Source organism: Chlorocebus sabaeus, chromosome 22 (genome assembly GCF_047675955.1).
Source record: "Chlorocebus sabaeus isolate Y175 chromosome 22, mChlSab1.0.hap1, whole genome shotgun sequence".
Lineage (NCBI taxonomy): Eukaryota > Metazoa > Chordata > Mammalia > Primates > Cercopithecidae > Chlorocebus > Chlorocebus sabaeus.
Window position 1 is genome coordinate 66214034 of NC_132925.1, and position 20006 is coordinate 66234039.

The 20006-nt window shown below is 40.9% G+C and overlaps 1 protein-coding gene and 1 long non-coding RNA gene across 3 annotated transcripts in view; one reads left to right on the forward strand and one right to left on the reverse strand.

Moving 5' to 3' along the window:
• The window catches only part of PDZRN3 (PDZ domain containing ring finger 3), a 242497-nt gene that overhangs the window by 53078 nt on the left and 169413 nt on the right, over positions 1-20006 (forward strand). The gene's annotated exons all lie outside the window — the stretch shown is intronic.
• LOC140709841 (uncharacterized) overlaps positions 2592-20006 on the reverse strand; it is a 48914-nt gene continuing 31499 nt past the window's right edge. Inside the window, exons 2-3 of the long non-coding RNA XR_012090604.1 lie at positions 3548-3974; positions 2592-3516 (exon numbers count right to left, since the gene is read on the reverse strand). This is a non-coding gene — a long non-coding RNA (uncharacterized lncRNA). The remainder of the gene's footprint in view (positions 3517-3547; positions 3975-20006) is intronic.

Sequence of the window (20006 nt, forward strand, 5' to 3'; positions counted from 1 at the left end):
CCAGGGAAGAGGAATACACTCCGAGGAACCAATGGATGCTAATGACATTTCCAAGCACTATGATGAATTGAGCCTGGACTTTTTAATGTCAACTTAAGAGTACACTAGAATAGAACACAGCATTGGATTTCCGTACAACTGGGTTAGCAGCTAGCAGTTTAACCAGATGAACTTTGTTACTTTGGAAGAGCTTATTGAAATCTCTGAAAGAGGGATGAGAGATAGAGGAAGAAAATCAATCTGTGTGACCACACATTAAATGGATCAAAACTTAGCAGATTCACAGCCTGGGCAAACAGATTTAATGGTTTATTTTTATCAATTTTTTACAATGGAATTTGAAACAAGAATGACTTTGGACAGCTGAATTCTACCTATTCACTCCAGCTTGCTTTTCTTTAAAAGAAAGATACCAAATGAAATGATTTTTAAGACCTTTTTTGCATTGAGTCCACATTTTGTTGACGCAAACCTAGTTAGATTTCTAAAAAGTATCATACTGTCCCTTGCTCAAGTTAAGTATGAAATTGCCTAGGAAATTTTTTCTAAACCCAGTGCCATGTTCCATTCTTTACCCTGCCCTATTGCAGCCCAAAGATTGGAGTGAGTGGAAAGTATGTTCCTGTTTTATTCAAAACAGTGCTCAGGACACATTTGTGACCACACCAGCATCTGTCGCACTGCCGCTTCTGGTCTTCCGGTTCTGAGCAGCCGTCTTAGAGATCAACTTTTGTAGCAGTCTGTTGATGAGGTGAGGGCCGCCTGCTCAGGGGAGATAAAGGCAGAGGTCTCCAGGCTCTTCTCTGGGGGCAGGACTCTCACCCCGGCAGCTGCGGCTTTGATTGAAAAGGTATGTGGCCCTCTGGAGCTGACTTCAACCAAATGGCATTGGTCTTTGAAAAATGTACTTTAGCACAGCCTCTGTGGAACGTGTTTACTTAAGGATTTTACCCCTGTTAGAAGTGAGAATGTGACTACAGCTGGACTACCCCTCACTGAAAGCATTTGCTGCGAATGTGTCTTCTGCTAATATGTTTAAGGATCTATAATGAAAACAGAGTCATTCTGAAATAAAAGGACATTGACATAAAAAGCGGTAATGGTTGATGCTATCTGTTTTTTAAGATAAGGGTTTTGTCACAAAGGCACGATTTATGGTGGGAATACTGAGTAGCAGTAGTGTGGCAGGTGATAAATCACTTTTCTCACCACTGGATATTGAGAAAAAAGGGATACAAACACCTTTTAAAAACAGGAAAAATAAAAGCACTCCAGGGCATGTAGTTTATGGAAAACATAGTAGAGAAAGTGTGGTAGGACTGAGATTGTGTGTATGTTGTTGACTGAAATGTTTTAATCTCATTTGGAAGAAAACCATAGTTAAGATATATTTTTGTAAAACCGAATCTTGAAAAACTCAGTCCATACACTGGGCAGCATATAATCATGCTTTTTATTTTATTTTATTTTATTTTATTTTTTTATTATACTTTAAGTTCTAGGGTACATGTGGATAACGTGCAGGTTTGTTACATATGTATACCTGTGCCATGTTGGCGTGCTGCACCCATCAACTCGTCAGCACCCATCAACTCTTCATTTACTTCAGGTATAACTCCCAATGCAATCCCTCCCCCCTCCCCCCTCCCCGTGATAGGCCCCAGTGTGTGATGTTCCCCTTCCCAAGTCCAAGTGATCTCATTGTTCAGTTCCCACCTATGAGTGAGAACATGCGGTGTTTGGTTTTCTGTTCTTGCGATAGTTTGCTGAGAATGATGGTTTCCAGCTGCATCCATGTCCCTACAAAGGACACAAACTCATCGTTTTTTATGGCTGCATAGTATTCCATGGTGTATATGTGCCACATTTTCCTAATCCAGTCTGTCACTGATGGACATTTGGGTTGATTCCAAGTCTTTGCTATTGTGAATAGTGCCGCAATAAACATATGTGTGCATGTGTCTTTATAGCAGCATGATTTATAATCCTTTGGGTATATACCCAGTAATGGGATGGCTGGGTCATATGGTAATTCTAGTTCTAGATCCTTGAGGAATCACCATACTGTTTTCCATAATGGAATCATGCTTTTTAATGTAGGGCTTTCACGGTAGCTATGATGGTGATAAAAATCACGATCTTTCTCTTCTCTTTATCTTGTGCACAAGTTTTCTTCTGCCCACAGCCAGGTAGATGAGAGCAAACAAAAGCAGATGCATTTATAGAATGTTAAGGGCAAGAACAAAACTAATACCTTAAGAGACTTTTTAGGAACCTCTTGGAAGGCATGAGTCCAGTGATGGGTTATAGAGTCTGGGCACCTCCTGGGCACCTTCCTCCTCCTCCTCCTCCTCCTCCTCCTCCTCCTGTGTTCTCTGTGCTGGTGGAAACTTGATACATTGCCACATGGATGGCAATACGGGCCACCACTGATGCTTCCTTGCAGATGGGAAGGCTCTGCTCCTGGATCAGTCAAAATCAAGGGCTAGCTTTTGAGGAAATCTGAATCTAGGCAGCGGGTTCATTGGAGCAATAGATTGTCCTAGAGAGGATTCCTTCTCTTTTAGAGGACTCTATGAATGCATAATCCCATCAGTAAGTGAGCGTGTGGGTTAATGCCACATTAATTACATATCTGGGGATGTGTCGGGTGCAGATGTGAAGACTCCTATGCCATATAGCATAACACCAAAATTCAAGAATTGTATTCATATGCAGCCTTTACTTTTTGGCCAGTACAAAAACAAGTGAAATATGCCTGTAATGATTGCCATAAAATAGCAATTCATAGTCTCGCATTTTGTTAACATCCGTTGTCTCTTCCAGATGTATGCCTCGTAAGTTGGTCAGTCAGTATTCGTTTGTTTCATCATTCATTTATTTGTTTTCTCATTCATTCATTCATTCATGCATTTGAGGAATACTTGAGACCTTCTACATGCCCATTGTTGTCCTTGGTGCCAATACACAGCAGAGAAGAAAACAAGAGTCCTGCCTTCATGCTGCTTAATCCTAGTAGGGCAGAGCCAGGCAGTAAGCGAGACCAAATATATAATGTGTCAGCGGGGTAGTATAAGTGCTTGGAAGAAAAATGAAGCAGGGTAAGAGAACAGAAAGGAATAGAAGGCTAAAGGCTGAAATGACATCATTTTCTCACCCCCTCTCGGGAGTTAGTGTCACCCAACTCCTCTCTGCCTCCTGCCTTTTATCCTAAAAACAGCCCCGCGAGGGGGCAAGCAGGACTGTCATTTCCATTTACAGATGATGAAACCGAGGCACAGGGTTTAAGAGATGGTCAAGATGGCACAGCAGGTAGATGTCAGGTCACTCAGAGCCCCTGTTCTCAACCCCTCGAGAGTTCCTTCTCTTCACCACTGCCGGTCCTAGTCTAACCCAGCGCCTGGCCCTTTGGCCATGGGCAGGCTCAGTAAGTGCATGTTTGAACCGAGGCACTGTGCTAAGCGCTGGGGAGGAAGAGAAAGGTAACCTCAGGTCCTGCCTGGAGAAGACCCCAGACTAATGAGGAGTGCTCCTGGGAACACCCTGCCACAGGGCTGAGTTTTGGCACAGGGCTGTCTGTCCTGTGTGTCTGTCAGTGTGTGTGCGGGTGTGGGGGTGGGAGGCTTCTGAGAAAGCTTCACTGTGGAGCAGCTGATCTCATTGCAGAGAAGAGGAGAAAGGCATTCCGTGCAGTGTAAATTGCCAGTGTAGAAGCCTCGGGGCTTAAGAGAACGTGACATGGAAGAGACAGGAAATATGTACTCTTGTACAGGTATGCGGCACACGTGTGGCCCCCTCCCTCCCAGCCTCCTCACTAAAGATTATTAAGCTGCTTATTCTCCTGGTTCACCTGAGGCTGTTTTGAGAGAATCTCAGAATCTCAGTGTTCATTTCATACGACGTTCTTCGGGCTCCTCTTGTTCATCTTTGCAGACTGAAGTATTTATGAAGGACCTTCAGAAATCTGATTACTCCTGATGAATCAAAGAGTAAAGAAGAATCAAACATGATTAACCAGGTGAGGCAATGTGATAAAAGGGGTGTATGATTTAGAATAGGTGAGCTGGGTTCAAACTTTAGCTGCAGCGCATACCTTGGGTCAGTTATTTTACTTCATAAGACCTCAGTTTTTTCATCTGGAAATGGGAATAATGATACCTGCATCCTGGGAGAGAACGGGCAGAACAAGAATTTCAGCAAGGCTCTATCGTTTCAGTTATCCTTCCCCTGCTACAGTGCGAATCTGTCTTAAAGACTGTAGGTCTGGCTTCTGCTAATCAAATAGAAACAGTTACAGCATAAGCCTGGGCTACTGTGTTGCCCTGGGATATGCACATCACCTGTTTTAATCCCAGGATTTTACTTTCCTCCTAGTGCTATGGCTGATTATTTAATTTTTAGATAATCGTGTAGCAAATATCATGTATTAGAAGGTAGGGCTATAAAAAGAGTATGCCACAAACAGAGTTTGGTTGTTGGCCAGCAAGTCCCAAGCTGCCTCTGCTGCCATGTGCTACCATATCAAAAGAGTTGCCCAGGAATCCCCTGCTGACATCGGTCTGTCTCACGTGGGTGATATTTGGAAGGTAGTTTTGGTGTGTATTTGTGTTGATCATTATAGTAATGACATGCATTTACCACAGTTCTGTAGGAGAGCGACTCTCAGCTGTGGTTTAGAGACATAGCCCTTTGGATCTCCAGGTATCTCAAAGGCTATAAAACTTCTCAAGTCAAAACTAGTTTTAATTTTACTGCTTGAGAGATGCAGTATGAAACATATGACAGCAATGAGTGTCTATTTTTGTAGCAACTCAAGCCGCCTGTTTTTTTAGGGGAAGATTTATAATAAAAGCACGTAACTGTAGGGCTTTTAACCTTGATTTAAAAAAAGACTTTCCTGTTCATTATCATATCTAGCTCTGGGGAGACGGACAGGTTAGTGATGATCTGCACCATTTTACAGATGAGATCCCTGAGGTGGCTTTGTGGCTTTGGTCCAAGAAGCCATTTATTTTTGACTACTGGCTTCACATGGCTCCTCCCTTGACTGGCTCCTTCTTATCCCTAATCCCCTATCTTTGTAGCTTGTCTGTTACCTATCAAAGGAAGCCATGTCTGATTTCTCTATTGGAAGTTAAACTGTTTTTCCCACCTCTGGTTTCCCTTCAACTCCTTGTTTATTTCGTTATTGCATTAGCCACTAGTTTTATTTCTTGGGTTTTCGACTGGTAATTATTATTTAATTTTATTGAGGAGTCTGTTTCCAGCATAAGAACAAAAACACATAAACTCCATGAAGGCAAGGACCCCATCGTTGTGTTTCTGTTGCCCTAGGGTGGTGCCTGGCACACCAGACACTCTTTGTTAATGTGTTTGGAAGGGAGATAGAAGCTAAGTTTAAAAGACTAAGCTGATCTTTGAGTGTCTATGTTCCAACAGCAGAAAATGGACTAGAGGAAGGCTGTTTGAAGTTTGAGAATTATTATGAAAGGACATTTTTACAAATGAACCAGGTTTATACTTCAATATGTGTAGAGTTCTCTGAATCGTATCTGGCAGATAAATAAGACTTGCTTTTGGGGGAGTTTTTTTTAATTCAGTGGGCTTTGAATTAGAAGGAATTCCAATGCTTGTTCTTGTTCTGCTTGAGTAGAATTGATAAAATCTGCTAATCATCAGTTTTGCTTTAAACCCTTGAGGAATTTTTAAACTTTGGGAACTCAGGTCATGATTTTGAACTTTTATTTCTAATAATGTTCCTGGCGTTTTTTATAAAACAGATTTTGTTGTTACTATTTTTTTAAATCCTTCTCATATGCATATATAGTTTGAAAGTCTTGTTCCTAAATCCCCATTTTACAGATTGTAGAGTCCAACATATGGAAATAATTAAGGCATTGTCTGTTCAGTGTGGAAGTATCCAGGAAAGTTATGAAAAGCTCCAGGAAGGATAGATGTCCATGTTGATCAAACTACCAGATTCTTAAAATGTGTTGCTTTTACATTGTGTCATATGGGGGAAGCAGAACAATTCTGTTCTGGATGACTTTTGGAGGGCATGTCTAATAATAACTAGGTTTTTCTCATATATTTTTCCACTGGATCAACTCTATTACTTTAGATATCTAGGGCTACAAGTAATAGAGATTTCAATCCAAATAGCTTAAACATGTTATTTTAGGTACAAGGACAGGTGATTCCCAGGTTAATGAGTTGAGGAGCTGGGTGGCCTTGTCAAGGATCCAAGTTGTTTGTGGTCATCCTTAGCATGTCAGAGTAGTCTCCTCATGGTCAAAATATGGCTGCCGCAGATTCAGGCATTGCATCTCAGCATGACAGTCTCCAGAGACACCAGCAAGACACCGTTTTCTTGTCTTTATAGGTGTGAAGAAAGCTTTCCAAGAAGCTCTAGAACAGACTGCCCCTTGTCAGTGGTTTGCTGGACAGAATGAATCACGCCAGTAATCCTACAGTGGGCCATAAATTACCGTGAATGGCTTGGACCAATTGGGATTTATGCGCTTTCTCTGAGGGCAAATAAAATATGGGTCACACCATCAAAGGAAAGGCAGCAAAGAGATGAGGAGGCAATAAGTGGTCATTGCCATACCAGATTCATCCTACTGGAACCCCCCTTTACGGATACTTATTTTTTGCTCTCAAATAATGAGCATTTTCAAAATCAGGGCAAAAGGGTGGTTCTTTTGTTGCAGAGTTCCTTACGTAAATTCAGATTTTCTGTCTAAATTTTCTAAGAGAATTTTATGGATAAAGACTTTCATTCAGTATTTTACGGGTTGAATCTTGTGCTCGCAGTTCATGTGAATATTTTGAGAAAATGTTATAATTGCATTTTAATCTAGAGACTTGTGAGCCTGCCTATTTACTGTTGAGGTTTTCTGCAATCCTTGTACTAGAGGAAGTGTCATTTTGTGTAAACCAGGAAAAGAAATTGGTTCAAGTAAGTCTAATTGCAGAGTTGCTGAATGAAGATATCCCTTTCTGTCTCTTACAACAGAAATTTAAAATTCAATTTAAAATTGTCAAACAATGATCATGTCACATCTGGAAATTTCAGGTTTTTACTCCCTTGCTTTTTTTCCTAATTACCTGAATGCTCTGGATATTCAGACTTTCAGCTGTTTGACTTTGCTGGAGGTAAGGGAAGGTATCCAGTTTATTTCACTTTTCTCAGATGTGACTCATTTCTTTGACATAAAAATCCTTATCTCACAGGATAAGCCTCAGGAATTGGTTTGAAGAATGAAGACAAACCTGGCTTTTATGAGAATAGGGAATTTTTTTTATTGGAAGCATAGTTTTCAACAAAGAGTCACCTTGGAAAGCGGTTGGATTTGTCCCAACTTCCCAGTGGAAGGTGAAATAAGACCACAGATTTATCAGCCTGATCCTTAGAGACAACATTCAGAAACATGAACTGTTAGTTCATCCAGTGTTCTCTCCTTTCAGATGAGGAGATGTAGGCCTAGAGAGATTAAGTGACTTGTTCACTTCCATTAATTTTTGGTGGATATAGGCCGGGCATGGTGGCGCACGCCTGTAATCCCAGCACTTTGGGAGGCTGAGGTGGGTGGATCACAAGGTCAGGAGTTCAATACCAGCCTGACCAACATAGTGAAACCCTGTCTCTACCAAAAATACAAAAATTTAACTGGATGTGGTGGAGGGCACCTGTAATCCCAGCTACTCGGGAGGCTGAGGCAAGAGAATTGCTTGAACCCAGTAGGCAGAGGTTGTAGTGAGCAGAGATTGCACCACTGCACTCCAGCCTGGGCAACACAGTGAGACTCCATCTCAAAAAAAAAAAAAAAAAAAAGAAATTGGTGGATATAGTATTTCCCTAAAGCCCTGGAGAACAGGTGGTATATACAGTATTGTATGGTGCTATACTGTCTGATATTGTGTATACAGTTACCTTAACACTCTGTACTTGGGTAGCTTTGATAATGCAGATGTATAAATTGGTAGTGATGGTGGTAATGAAGATGAGGATGATCATGAAAATCATAAGAGAGCAGCTACCTGACATTTATTGAGCACTTACTATATGCTGGGCAACATGCTTACAGCTATTAGCTGTAACACAATATTTATATTATTGCCCCATTTGACAGATGAAGAGAGTGAATTTAGAGGTTAGACTTGCCCAGTGTCACACAGCTGGAAGTAGCAGAGTTAGCATTCTAGCTCATATTTGCCTAATTTCAGACCCTGAGTTCTAAATTATGAGGCTTACCACTAATTATTGGGGAGGGAAAGGATAGTGTTTATGAAGCTGAGAAGGAACGTTCCTGAGTGGCACCAGGAATGACCTGGAAGAGTGAAAAGCCCTCAGAGGGATTGGACCATCCAGTGCTCATAGGGGATTATGTAGATCAGGTGAAAATTGGACCTGCCTCATCAATCCACAAGAGAAAGTCCAGGGTAGAGAAGAAACCTCAAGGAAGGGGGTTGAGCTTTGAAAGGAGAAGTTGGCTACAGGTGCTGGAGGGGCTGATGGAATGTAGATGGGGCAGAGGTTGAGATCCTGGCCCTCCCATGTCACACACCTCAAATTGAGGCCACATGGCTGTCAGTGGAAACAGACCCAGGTGCTGGTTTCAATAAAAGGTGGGACTAGGATGCAAGGGTAGGGAGGGCAGAGAACAGCTAAGGTCTGAACAGCTCTGCAAAGTAGGTACATGGCTCCCAGGATTATCACACACATTTTTCACATGGGAAGACAGAATTTTCGAGATGTTAAGTGACTGTTCTAAATCATTCAGCTGAGGCTTTCAGTCCCCATATTTGGAATATCTGGTGTAGAATTATACAGGCTTGGCTACGGAAGGCATGACTCGGGCAGAGAGGACTAGAGGAGCCAGGAAGAGAGCAGAATAGGCACAGCCTCTAAACCAGCAACCATGCTCACAGCAGCCCAGAAGCCCAGGGGAGAACATGTGTGTTCAAGGTGGTTGCATGTTCATGATTATAATGACACTAACACCCAGTAACAGAGAAGTTACCTTGTGGTTATGAGCCTAGGCTCTGGAGCCAGCCTGCCCCAAGTCCTACCTCTGCGTCTTCTCGCTGTGTATCTTCTATCAGATTGTTTTCCCCCTCTGGGCCTCAGTTGCCTCTTGTGCAAAATTGGAATAATAATTATACCTCATAGAATGTTGTAAGAGTTTAATAAGCATGTAGAGCAGGAGTCAGAAACCTTTTCTATTAAGGACTCAATAGTAAAATTTTTGGCATTTATGGTCGTATAGTGTCTGTCATGACTACTTAACTCTGCCATAAGTTGGTAGAAAATTCAGGCATTTAAAAAATCTGTTTGCCATAGGAAATTTGCAGAAGCCCACAGCAGGCAAATATCTCTTGATTTATAAATGAAATTGTATAAAATAGTAGCCATAGAAAGTAGACTTCTGATTCCAAATTATCAACACAGTCGTGCAGGAAACAGGCAACTTTTTAAAAAATACAAGGTTTTAGTTTGTGTAAAGGTGATTATAAGAGGTATGTTCCTTCTACAGGTCTGCTTAGCTTTCTCCTAAACACTGCTTTTGATTTATCCAGCTCATCTTTTTTTTAATAGAAAATATAATTTGGCGGCCAGGCTCGGTGGCTCACACCTGTAGTCCCAGCACTTTGGGAGGCCGAGGCAGGCGGATCACAAGGTCGGGAGATTGAGACCATCTTGGCTAACACAGTGAAACCCCGACTCTACTAAAAAATACAAAAAAAAAAAAAGTAGCCAGGTGTGGTGGCGGGCGCCTGTATTCCCAGCTACTCTGGAGGCTGAGGCAAGAGAATGGCATGAACCTGGGAGGCGGAGCTTGCAGTGAGCAGAGATCGCACCACAGCACTCCAGCCTGGGCGACAGAGCTGGAGTCTCAATTAAAAAAAAAAAAAAGAAAGAAAGAAAATATAATTTGGCAAGTTGCAGCCCATGGTTAAATAAGTACCACCAGAAAGTCTGAAAATGTATTTTCCATTTATAGAAAAAAAGGGTTACACTGACTTAGAAATGTTTTATGTTGACAGTTTCACTTAAAGGAGATATACCTCATTCTTAATGTAAGAAGTAATTGAGAAGTGTATCTTGGAATCATTTCTGGTAAAGAATTCTCTTGCCCTTTCCCCAAATTAAAAAGAGTAAGAAAACCAAATGAAGTACAAAAGCCTTAAATTTCAGTGAATAGACAGCTGTGCTATCTATTCAGGCTTTGATGGTGGGATAGGTGGGCCCCATATGAATCCATTGTACCCCAAATTATGTAAGCTTCAGAAGCAGTTGCACTACATGAAGTCCAGAAAATGTAGATGGCGTGCATTTAACGGGGCTGACCTTGGTAAATACAGATTTGTGGATGGGAGAATGGTTTTGTGATACAGCTTCACCAAAAGCAAAGTGCGGTCTGAGTAATGATATACTTTGTATGTAGTTTACAGGGAATGGAGACTTTTTGTTTTATTCTTTTAAAGGGACTCTGGAAACCACATCTAATTTCAATCTAATGAAACACTTCCTAATGCCAGGGGTTTCTCAGGTCGGTTTCCTAAGAGAGGCACCTCATGCCTGTCTTGTACTGGATGTCCTATGTACAAAACACTGACCCTGTGTTTAATGGTATTCTCGTGCCTCTTTTTTATCTGTTGGACATTAACGTATCAAGGGTCAGTTAGCTCCCACTGTGTGCAGTAGAGAGAGGTAGGGAGAGAATACTGAGATGTCAGTTCATACATCTCTATACATGTGAGTGTAATGGGGATTTAGGCTTTCTATTCTGTTTTAGAAACTGAAAATCAAATCAGATCAAAAGATGGTTTTTGACCAGAATTTATAAATTTCCTAGTGAGTGTTGGCACTGAAATTTAAGGAGCAGATGTATCTTCTTGAAATTCAGGAAGCTTACATGAATTCCTAATGAAAAACAAATAGCTTTTCCAGCAAAAAAAAAAAAAAGGGGGGGGCGGGGTTTCTCTGTGATGTTAATTGTACCAAGTTCTGATTATGTGTTTCAAATCACAGTAAAATTCAAGGAAAGAGGATTTTTTTTTAAGTTTGCTTGTCTGGGAATTGAGATGTGGGAGTTCAGGAGTTCTGGCCCAAACACGTGCCTCCGAAAATGGGGTAGACAAGTGCACAAGCATCTGCATGTGAGGATCCGCATGCGAAGATGCACGTGAAGACCACAGCTTCCTTTCCTGTCCTCACCATGTGAGTGCATCATTCTTCAACAGTAGTTCAGTTCAGCCTTTCTTAAGATAATAGCCTTGCAAGTGAACGGACAAGCAAAGGCAGTTGCTGAGTATTAAAGCTTCCGTGCTTACGCATCCAAATGTTCAGGATACACCTGAGATGTCTCTCGTGCTGAATAGAAACAACATCCCTGGAAGCTCTAGACCTCTGAGGCACCCCAGCTTTCCCCGGTGAGTACATTAACCTTTTCCCTTCTTGACATGCTGTGGAATCAGCTGGAATGCTCATTTCATTGTAGCCACTGGACAAAAATGCAGCTTGCCCTGGTCACAACAGTAATGACGGTTAAAGTCTGGGAGTTTGTCTAAGGAGGGGGTGAACCCTAATGGTTGAAAGGTTGACAGCTTTCTGAATGTTTGCCACCTCTTCTTAAAAGCAGCTTCACCAGAGCAGTTTGGTAAAGGTAAAAACAAAACAGTTACACTGCTTGCACCTCTAGGATTTTAAATCACAAACTGTATATTCAACCATTCAGTAGACCAGTGAGAAGTAAAGAATCCTAACTGAAGGTGAGAAAGTCTTGTGTGTAAAGTTTATTGCCCTGATCTCTTTATGTGGTTATGTTCTGCTAATAGGGAAATTCACTTAATTTTTACATGGTTTCCCCGGATGAGCTGTTTACATAGTTGCTTGTTCTTCTCTCCCCTTCCCGCGTCTTCCCTGCTTCTCTGACCAACACCATCTAGACCTAGTGAATAGACTTTAGTGTACAAATGTGACAAACTCATTTCATGCGCACGAGCCGTGACTCATTGTCAGTCACCTGGAGCCTAGGGGGCTTTCTGCATTAGGAAACCTTTTACTCCTAATAATGCTGTTTTCTGGATCACGAGTAACGCTCAGCCATGGCTGTGCTAAATACAGAAATATCTGTGTTCTAAAATCTCCATCTCCACAAAATTAATCTGATGCTGATGCAAAGGGATCCATCTGCCGAACATTTCCCAAGAATATGGGAGAAGGGGCAGACACAATTGAGTATGCAAAGGTGCATTTAAACATTTTAACCCCTTTGAATGATGAGTAGGTTGAGTATTTCTCAATGGAGCAAAATGTGTCTGGTACGCCATTGAGCAGGCATATTTAAATGATTTCCCCGTTCTTCCACCACATAAACAGTGGTGCAAATTCTCTCATGGAAGGTCTTGTTTCTCCATCTGTATATTGCGCTCCAGAGCGTTTGCTCCCAAACATACCCTTGTATTGTTGGGGGATGGGAGCACTCACCCTCGAGGTTGAATTCTGTCCCTTATTCCACTCACCCTCTCTTTCCTGGCCTGTTTCTTCATCGGTCAAATGGGGACAGTAGTAATGGTAAGTCATAAGATGCTTGTAACTTGGCAGATTTGTGACAATTGTCCAGCATAGCTTTTAGCACATAAAAGGAGCTCTTCCAAAATGTTTTTCTTCTTTTGAGGGTTTCCAGGAAAAAGATTTTGAGGAAAAAGGTTTCAGGCCTTATTGGATTAAAGTCATGTTCATACCTACAGATTGTTGGTTCTCTCGAGAGCAGGCACTGTCTGGTGCAGACTCTGGGAGATGTCCCCTGCAGAAACCTAAGTTTTAACATAACCCATGCTAATTACATCATGTCAGTGACAGTGGGCATGGCAGAGCTGCTCCCGCCCTTGACAGAAAATAGTGTATGTGATTTGTAAATGAACTGTGTGCTCACGTGTTCTCTGGGAATGTAAATATTGACTCTAAGGAAGAACTAAGATAATTTTGTGGTGAGATAGTTTCTAGTTGTTTAGGCTTTCATTTTGCTTTGTTTTAATTGCATACACATTGAAACTATATTCCAGCCTTGGCCAAACTTCAGTCATTCAGATACCACCATCCACCCTTCTGTTATCCATGTTGTTATTTAATATTTTTATTTAAATCCCCTCTTTTAAAATGTAAACTTATTTTAAAAGCAAACCATCTCTTTCTTACATAAATAGGAAACAAGTGTCACATGCAGTAACTAGAAGGTGGCCTTGATGTGCAGTGAAAAACAACATCTTCAGATCAACTGAAGGCTCCAAGGCCTGAAACTCATGTGCAAGAGGGAGACTAGCAAGTGTGTGAGAGGCGTTTAAGACAGTTTCACACCAAACAGAGAGGTTCTCCTTAATATAGACTCCTGAGACTAGTTCGGAAGCTTTTCTTGTTTGGATTCTTGTGTCAACATATTTTGTAGATTAGACCTCATTGAATGTCATAATCTCATCTTTTATTAATATCATTATCATTGACGGGTTTTGTCACCCCTTTCCATAAAATGGCACTGGAGACAAAAGAAAATAAAATTCTACACATTGCTGGGCCAAACTGTGAAACTGTATTTAAAATAAAACAAAACCCACAGTTTTGAGTAACTCTTTCTCAGTTAAGCCTTCAGGTTGAGAACAACATTGTCAACCGGGCATAATATTAATTCCAAACCCACTGAAAGGCATCAGCCAGAGAAAGATTGTGACAACCCCCCGCCATCCCACTAATTGCGGTTAATTGTGTCTGCCTGGGTGTTCCAGTTGCTTGGTGTGCCTGGGGTCTTATTGAGGATAGGAACTGTGTCTCAACACTACTATAGCATTTCTCTTGAATTCTTAGCCTAGTAAGATGCATATGATCAATTCCATCAATAGTTCTTGGGTAAACTTGAAGCCTCCCGCAGCTTGCCAAGCAGAGCAGATGCATGTCCTTGGAAGCACTTGTGATCCCCTTTGCTTAGGCTGTCAAACAGTGCAGCTCTGTGCTGTTCCTGGCTTGTAGGGTTAATGTCGAAACTCATAGGCTTAAGAGAGTCCATGATTAAGAGGTTATTGTAAAGCTTACGCAGCATATTTAGTTAATTACAGTTCTTTGTTTACCCTCTCCTGCCATTTGCATTTGCAAGGAATTGAGAGAGTCTGCTGTGTTTGTCTTGGAATGGATTCTCCAAAGGCTTAGAGACCTACTTTTCCCTTTCCTTATCAGGTCCTCTGGGTCCCAGCCCCTGACCCAGGGAGCCGGACTGAACAGGAGAAAGAGGAGAAAGGAGAGTTCGCTCATTCACATTTCTGTGTCTGGGTGGCTGTGTCTCTTGCTGCAAAAAGGCCAGTGAAGGATGAATCATCTAGTTTATCCACTTTTGCATATATATATATATATGTTTTGTTGGAGTAGATACCATAACATGAGAGTATACCATAATTTGTTCTGGGAAGCGTTGTTAATGATAAAGAAAATTTAGTTTTCCAAACAATATTTTTGAACCTTGCAGTGATATTTATACCTTAGAAGAAACTTATCACACTGTACAAAAATTAGGACTTTTAAGATTGATATTTAGTACTTTGTTTTTTAAATTATCTCCCTGCTGACTTTCCAGATATGCTCCTGGAGAATTTTTTTTTTTTTTTCCACATACCCAGCAGCTTTCCCTCCATGGTATAGAGCTAGCCAAAGATTTTATTTGCATTACATAAACATAACTGGTTATACTACAGAGGGCTATTTTTGGCAACAGGATTTCTGTATTTGATTTTTTCAGTCCTAAAGAAAAAAACTTATATTAAAGATATAAACTTTTTTAATGTAAAAATAATACATTTTCATTTTATAGAAAATACAGAAACATATGTGACAAAGTGAAATTCTACACCCCAAAGCTAATCACTTAATATTTTGGTGTGTTTTTTCTTTCTATGCATAGAAAAAAAAATTGAGGTCATACCATTTAACTCTTGAGTTTTTGTATTTTTGCTTCTTGCTCTTGTCTGCAAGACGTAAGTTGAAGTAAATGGTATTTAATGTTCTAAAATCACTGATTACAAAGTTAAGTGATTTTAAATGATGTTTTAAAATTTTATTAAATTGCATACCCTTTGAATCATAACAACATAGTCTCCTACATCTTTAAATATTTTTCAGAATTTAATGTTAGTCATAAGACATAAGATACAGCCTTTAAATAGTGAATGGCAGAATGGCAGAAAATTGTCCATGAGATTAATTGGTTAAAAGTGCTGAGATAAGTTCCAGCTTTGTAATTACTTTTCTGTTATTTATGGCCATTAGTTTGATTACATAGTTTGTAATATGAGGCCTTGGATTTAAAGTGTATCATTGTTAACCTAAAATGGGAATAAAGAATAACCACATGCTCAATTCTATTGCCACATAAGAATGAAGAATTCATATCATAAGATGAGAAATAGTCACAGAAATCCAACTTAAAAACTAGTGGTCAGGTTCCAAGCGAAGATATTTCAGATTTTATTAACTTGAAGCAGCTGTTGTCTCTAATATGACACACCCCTCAGAAATGGAATAGGTCTTATGAAGAATACTTGTGTTTTTTTCTTTTTTTAAAGCAGCTGGCTTCCCATCATTGAGCTGTTTTTGAGTTCAGGAACTCCAGCTCTTGGCCTTTTCCTTGTGAGAGGGAAGGCTGAGGCCCTAGAGACTTTTCCTGGTGCAGCTGCTGGAAGGACAGGGTGAAAGAGGAAAAAGCTTTGACCAAGTTCTGTGCAGGGTCTGGGCACAGTGGTGAGGGCATTGGGAAAGAAGGATGGATAAACCCTCCCTGCATCTATGAGCACCACCCTTGCTGTTGGGCATCTCATTGTCGTAAACTCTCAGTAATAGAAGGGACGGGACAGGAGACAGTCCCAGGGGCACGTGGGAGGGGCTGGAAAGAGGAAGATAGGCAGATTCCAAGGGGCAGCTGCCAGGAGGGAAGGCTGCTTCTCAGTCAGGTTCAGGGTTCCACCGTGGAATTCCAGGAGGAGTACTCTAATCGCAGTCTCCAGCATTCTTGAAAGAGACAAGTGGGGAAGACCCTTGGGCTGGAATGTACTGGAGTTCCTGGCTCGCTGCGGTTGACTTGCTGCCTGACCTCTGGTGTTCTTCAAAGAGTTGCTCAGATGTCATTCTTCAGGGCTAACTTTGATTCCTGGCATGAAATCATCTCCATTCACTGGGTGGTTGTCCCTACCACAGTTTCTAGTTATGTATTAGCATGATTATTTGAGTAATATTTTCCTCCCCATATTTTATCCAACATTCTATCCCCAGCACCAGGCCCCATACCTGGCATCCTGAAGTCCACTGTAAAAATTCATCAAAGGAAAAGATGACCTTTTGAAGGTCATTTTACCTCTCTTTGCTTTATTTAGCTTTCTGAAATCTTTTGATAAAAATATATATGAAAATTTTGGGAGCTCTTTTTTGGGTGAGGTAGCATTATATTTTCCAACAGGAAAAGGACAAATTACTATTCGTATTATATATTTATTATATTTCCATATAATTATTATAAAATAATTTGCTGTTTTATATAACTTTTATATCCTTAGTTTCTGAAACCATTTTTGGAAAAAAAAATCTTAACTTTCTATTTAAATGTTTTTCTCAAATGAAAAACTTTCAGATTATGATTATTACTTATTAAATATGAGATTTTCTTCATGTTTAAGCCACTAGAAGAATTTCAAAGAGGAAAGAGTGTGCTGGCAATTATTATGTTCATTTTAAAGATGAGGATATTGAAAGTTAAGAGGATTTCTCAGCCAGTGGTGAATTAAGGAAAGAAAATTGGGAGGTAGGGAGCATTTCTAGGAATGTTCTCTTATGAATCCTTAAGCATATTTTGTAATTACTGCCTTTTCTGAATCACCCTCTTCAGTGATTAACACAGTACTCTGAATGTGTTAAGTACTGGAGTTACAACTGAATTTATGTATGTAAGAACAATAAGGATGTGAAAGGAAGATGTATATCCAGCTATAGATAGTCTTGTGTTTAAGCCTATTCTTTTTATTTTTCTACAGTTTAGATAGCTGCTTTCAATTCAGAAATAGAAAACCAAGGTTACCATTGACTTTCCTTTCACCTCTCCAAAGTTCCAATCCTGAACTTCGATCTTTTCCTAGAGCTTTCTCTTCTGCTGCTGTTAAATTCACTGGGTATATTTTCTGTCAGTGTTACCTCCCCAAAGTATAGGATTTGGTACACATGCTGTTGGTTGAGACTCAGGCAATGTGGAATTGGAGGTCATCATACTGGAGCAAGCCTGAAGACAACCCTTGTTTTCCATAAGGAAAGGGTATACCAAAGAGAATAATGCTTTTAACAAAATGTCAGTGGGAAAGTTTTAATTACTTTAGAGAGTTGGATTCTTTCTAAACATCCTGGACTGTAGGAATCTCTGCAAATTAGGTTTCTCCCTACAGGTTTGTGGATTCAGAGTTTGGCTCTGCATTTCAATAATCATTGCAGCTGTTTTGTTCTGTTGTTTTACTTTGAGAACAAAGGTGTTTCTTCTGAGAGCTTCCCCAGGGCCTCACACTCAAATTTTCTTCCTCGTCCCAAGTGACATGGCAAGTTTTAGTAACTAGTGCTTGTTCTAGGGAAACAAAGTTATGGCTCCAAAATGTTCCTTAAAAATGTCAGTGATTATAGTATAATCATCCTCTCTGAAAGAAAAAAAAAACAATTACTGGCTCTGATTCAAAAAATAACAACACTTTGGCTATAAATCCCCTAATTGCCTCTGAAAAGCAAAAACAGACATGTTTAATTTTTCTCTCCCCCCTGCAACTTATCTGCTTCGTCTGGTGATTAAAATAGGCGACAGCCAGTCAGGCCTGTTGGAATCTGGTCCCTTCCCTGCCACTGAGGCCTTGAGCTCAGACCTCATCATGTGGAAAAATGTAAGAAAAATCTCATTGTTATCAGACATGCTCTCCAAAAGTCACCTAGAACAGAATTGTCCTGGTTCACCCATTTGGCATGATGTAAAAGCAACACGGTTTAAGAATCAGGTAGTTTGATCATCATGGACACCTATCCTTCCTGGAACTTCTTGTAACTCATTCTACCGATAAATTACCAAGACACGGAGAATATGTGAAAGAGCATAGTCACTGCCCGTGAGTGTGGAGGAACATTCTGGAATTTGGCTTATTTTTTTTCTCTTATCTTTATGTCTTGGAGGCCTTTCTAAGTTGGGATATAGAAGTCTCTACCTCAGTTTTGAAAACTGTAGTGTGACAATCCATGGTATAGATATTTATTTCCTTAGCCATTCCCTTTGAACATACATTATAGTTTGTTTCTCATTTTTCACTGTTGCAAACAACGCTGTGCACCACCCTTCTGTGAAGAGTGACGATGATGATGATGACGATGACAACAGCAGCAAGCGAACACTGACAGAGCACTTATCTGTGCCTGGCCTTGTTCTCATCTTGGGGGGTGGTGTGTGTGTGTGTCCTCTCTCAACAATCCTGTGAGATAGATATTCTTATATACCTTCTTATTCTCATTTTATATTTGAGTAAAATGAGGCGCAGAGAAGTTTTGTGACTTGGCCAGTGTCACAGCTAGTAAGCTGCATAGCTGGATTTGAATCCAGGTGGAACCTCGTGGGTATATATATGACTGTAAAAATACACGTTCCCCTTCACTAGGCCTTTCTTCTGACCTAAGTGGTGGCCATTCTCCACATCAGTCCTTGGCCCTCTGTTCTCCATGTAAGGCTATATATAACCTTCACTCAGCAGCTCTGTGCTGGTCATGACCAGATGTCCAGATCTCATGGGCCTCTACTTTGCACCTCCAGCTGCCAGTGAGATAGTTGTATATAGTTGTCAGTTTCTTCCTTCCGGCCCCATTCTTTCTCATTCTTGTTTTCATGAGTCCTTCTGCCTTCTGTGGCTCTGGCCAGCATGAACTTCCTGGTCATATGTTTGCCATGCGTATTGCAACATCTCCTGTCACCCTGTCCATGCCTTCCTCACCTATCCAAATGCTGCTGCTACTTTGCCAGAGCTCAAGATAAGCTACTCCCTGCCACCTTGGCCCACTCCTCCAGCCTGTATTGCTGTTTCTGCCTGCATGTTCTGAAATCACACCGCAGAATTCTTAAGGATATAAACTGTGACATTAGAGGGCTTGAGTTCAAATACTGGGTCTGGGCTACTTTGCTTTGCTGACCTTTAGTTTCCTTGTCTCTGAAATGAGGATGATAGTTCTTTTTTTTTTTTTTTTTGAGACGGAGTCTTGCTCTGTCACGCCCAGGCTGAAGAGAAGCGGCGTGATCTCAACTCACTGCAACCTCTGCCTCCCAGGTTCAAGCGATTCTCCTGCCTCAGCCTCCTGAGTAGCTGGAATTACAGGCATGCGCCACCATGCCCAGCTAATTTTTTGTATTTTTTAGTAGAGACAGGGTTTCACCATATTGGTTAGGCTGGTCTCGAACTCCTTACCTCGGGTGATCCGCCTGCCTCGGCCTCCCAAAGTGCTGGGATTACAGGCGTGAGCCACCACACCTGGCCGATAATAGTTCTTACCTCAGAGTCAGGAGGAATAAATGAGATCATTGTGTCAACCATGTTAATTATCAGAAGCATAAGCACTATTCTTAACTTGGTGCATGACCTTCCCATGTTGGTGCATTTTTATAGGCTATTTCTGGAGTTAAGACATGTCCGCTTACTTTGAGTCAAATATGAAATGTTTTACATTTTCAAAACACTTTCCCTTCCTTGTAGTCTCTACCTTAACCTTTAATTATTCTATTTTGTATATTGGCTTTGCTTCTTTAAATTATTCGGACTCGGGTCACCTGATACTCCTCTCCTCACCAGGGAATCAAGCCACCATGGTGAGCACGTAGTAGGTTGTGTTATTGTTGTGTGATGATCCTTGGTGAGTCTCAAGTAGGCTGAAGCTGCATGATGAGTCATCACACTGAGCAACTGTG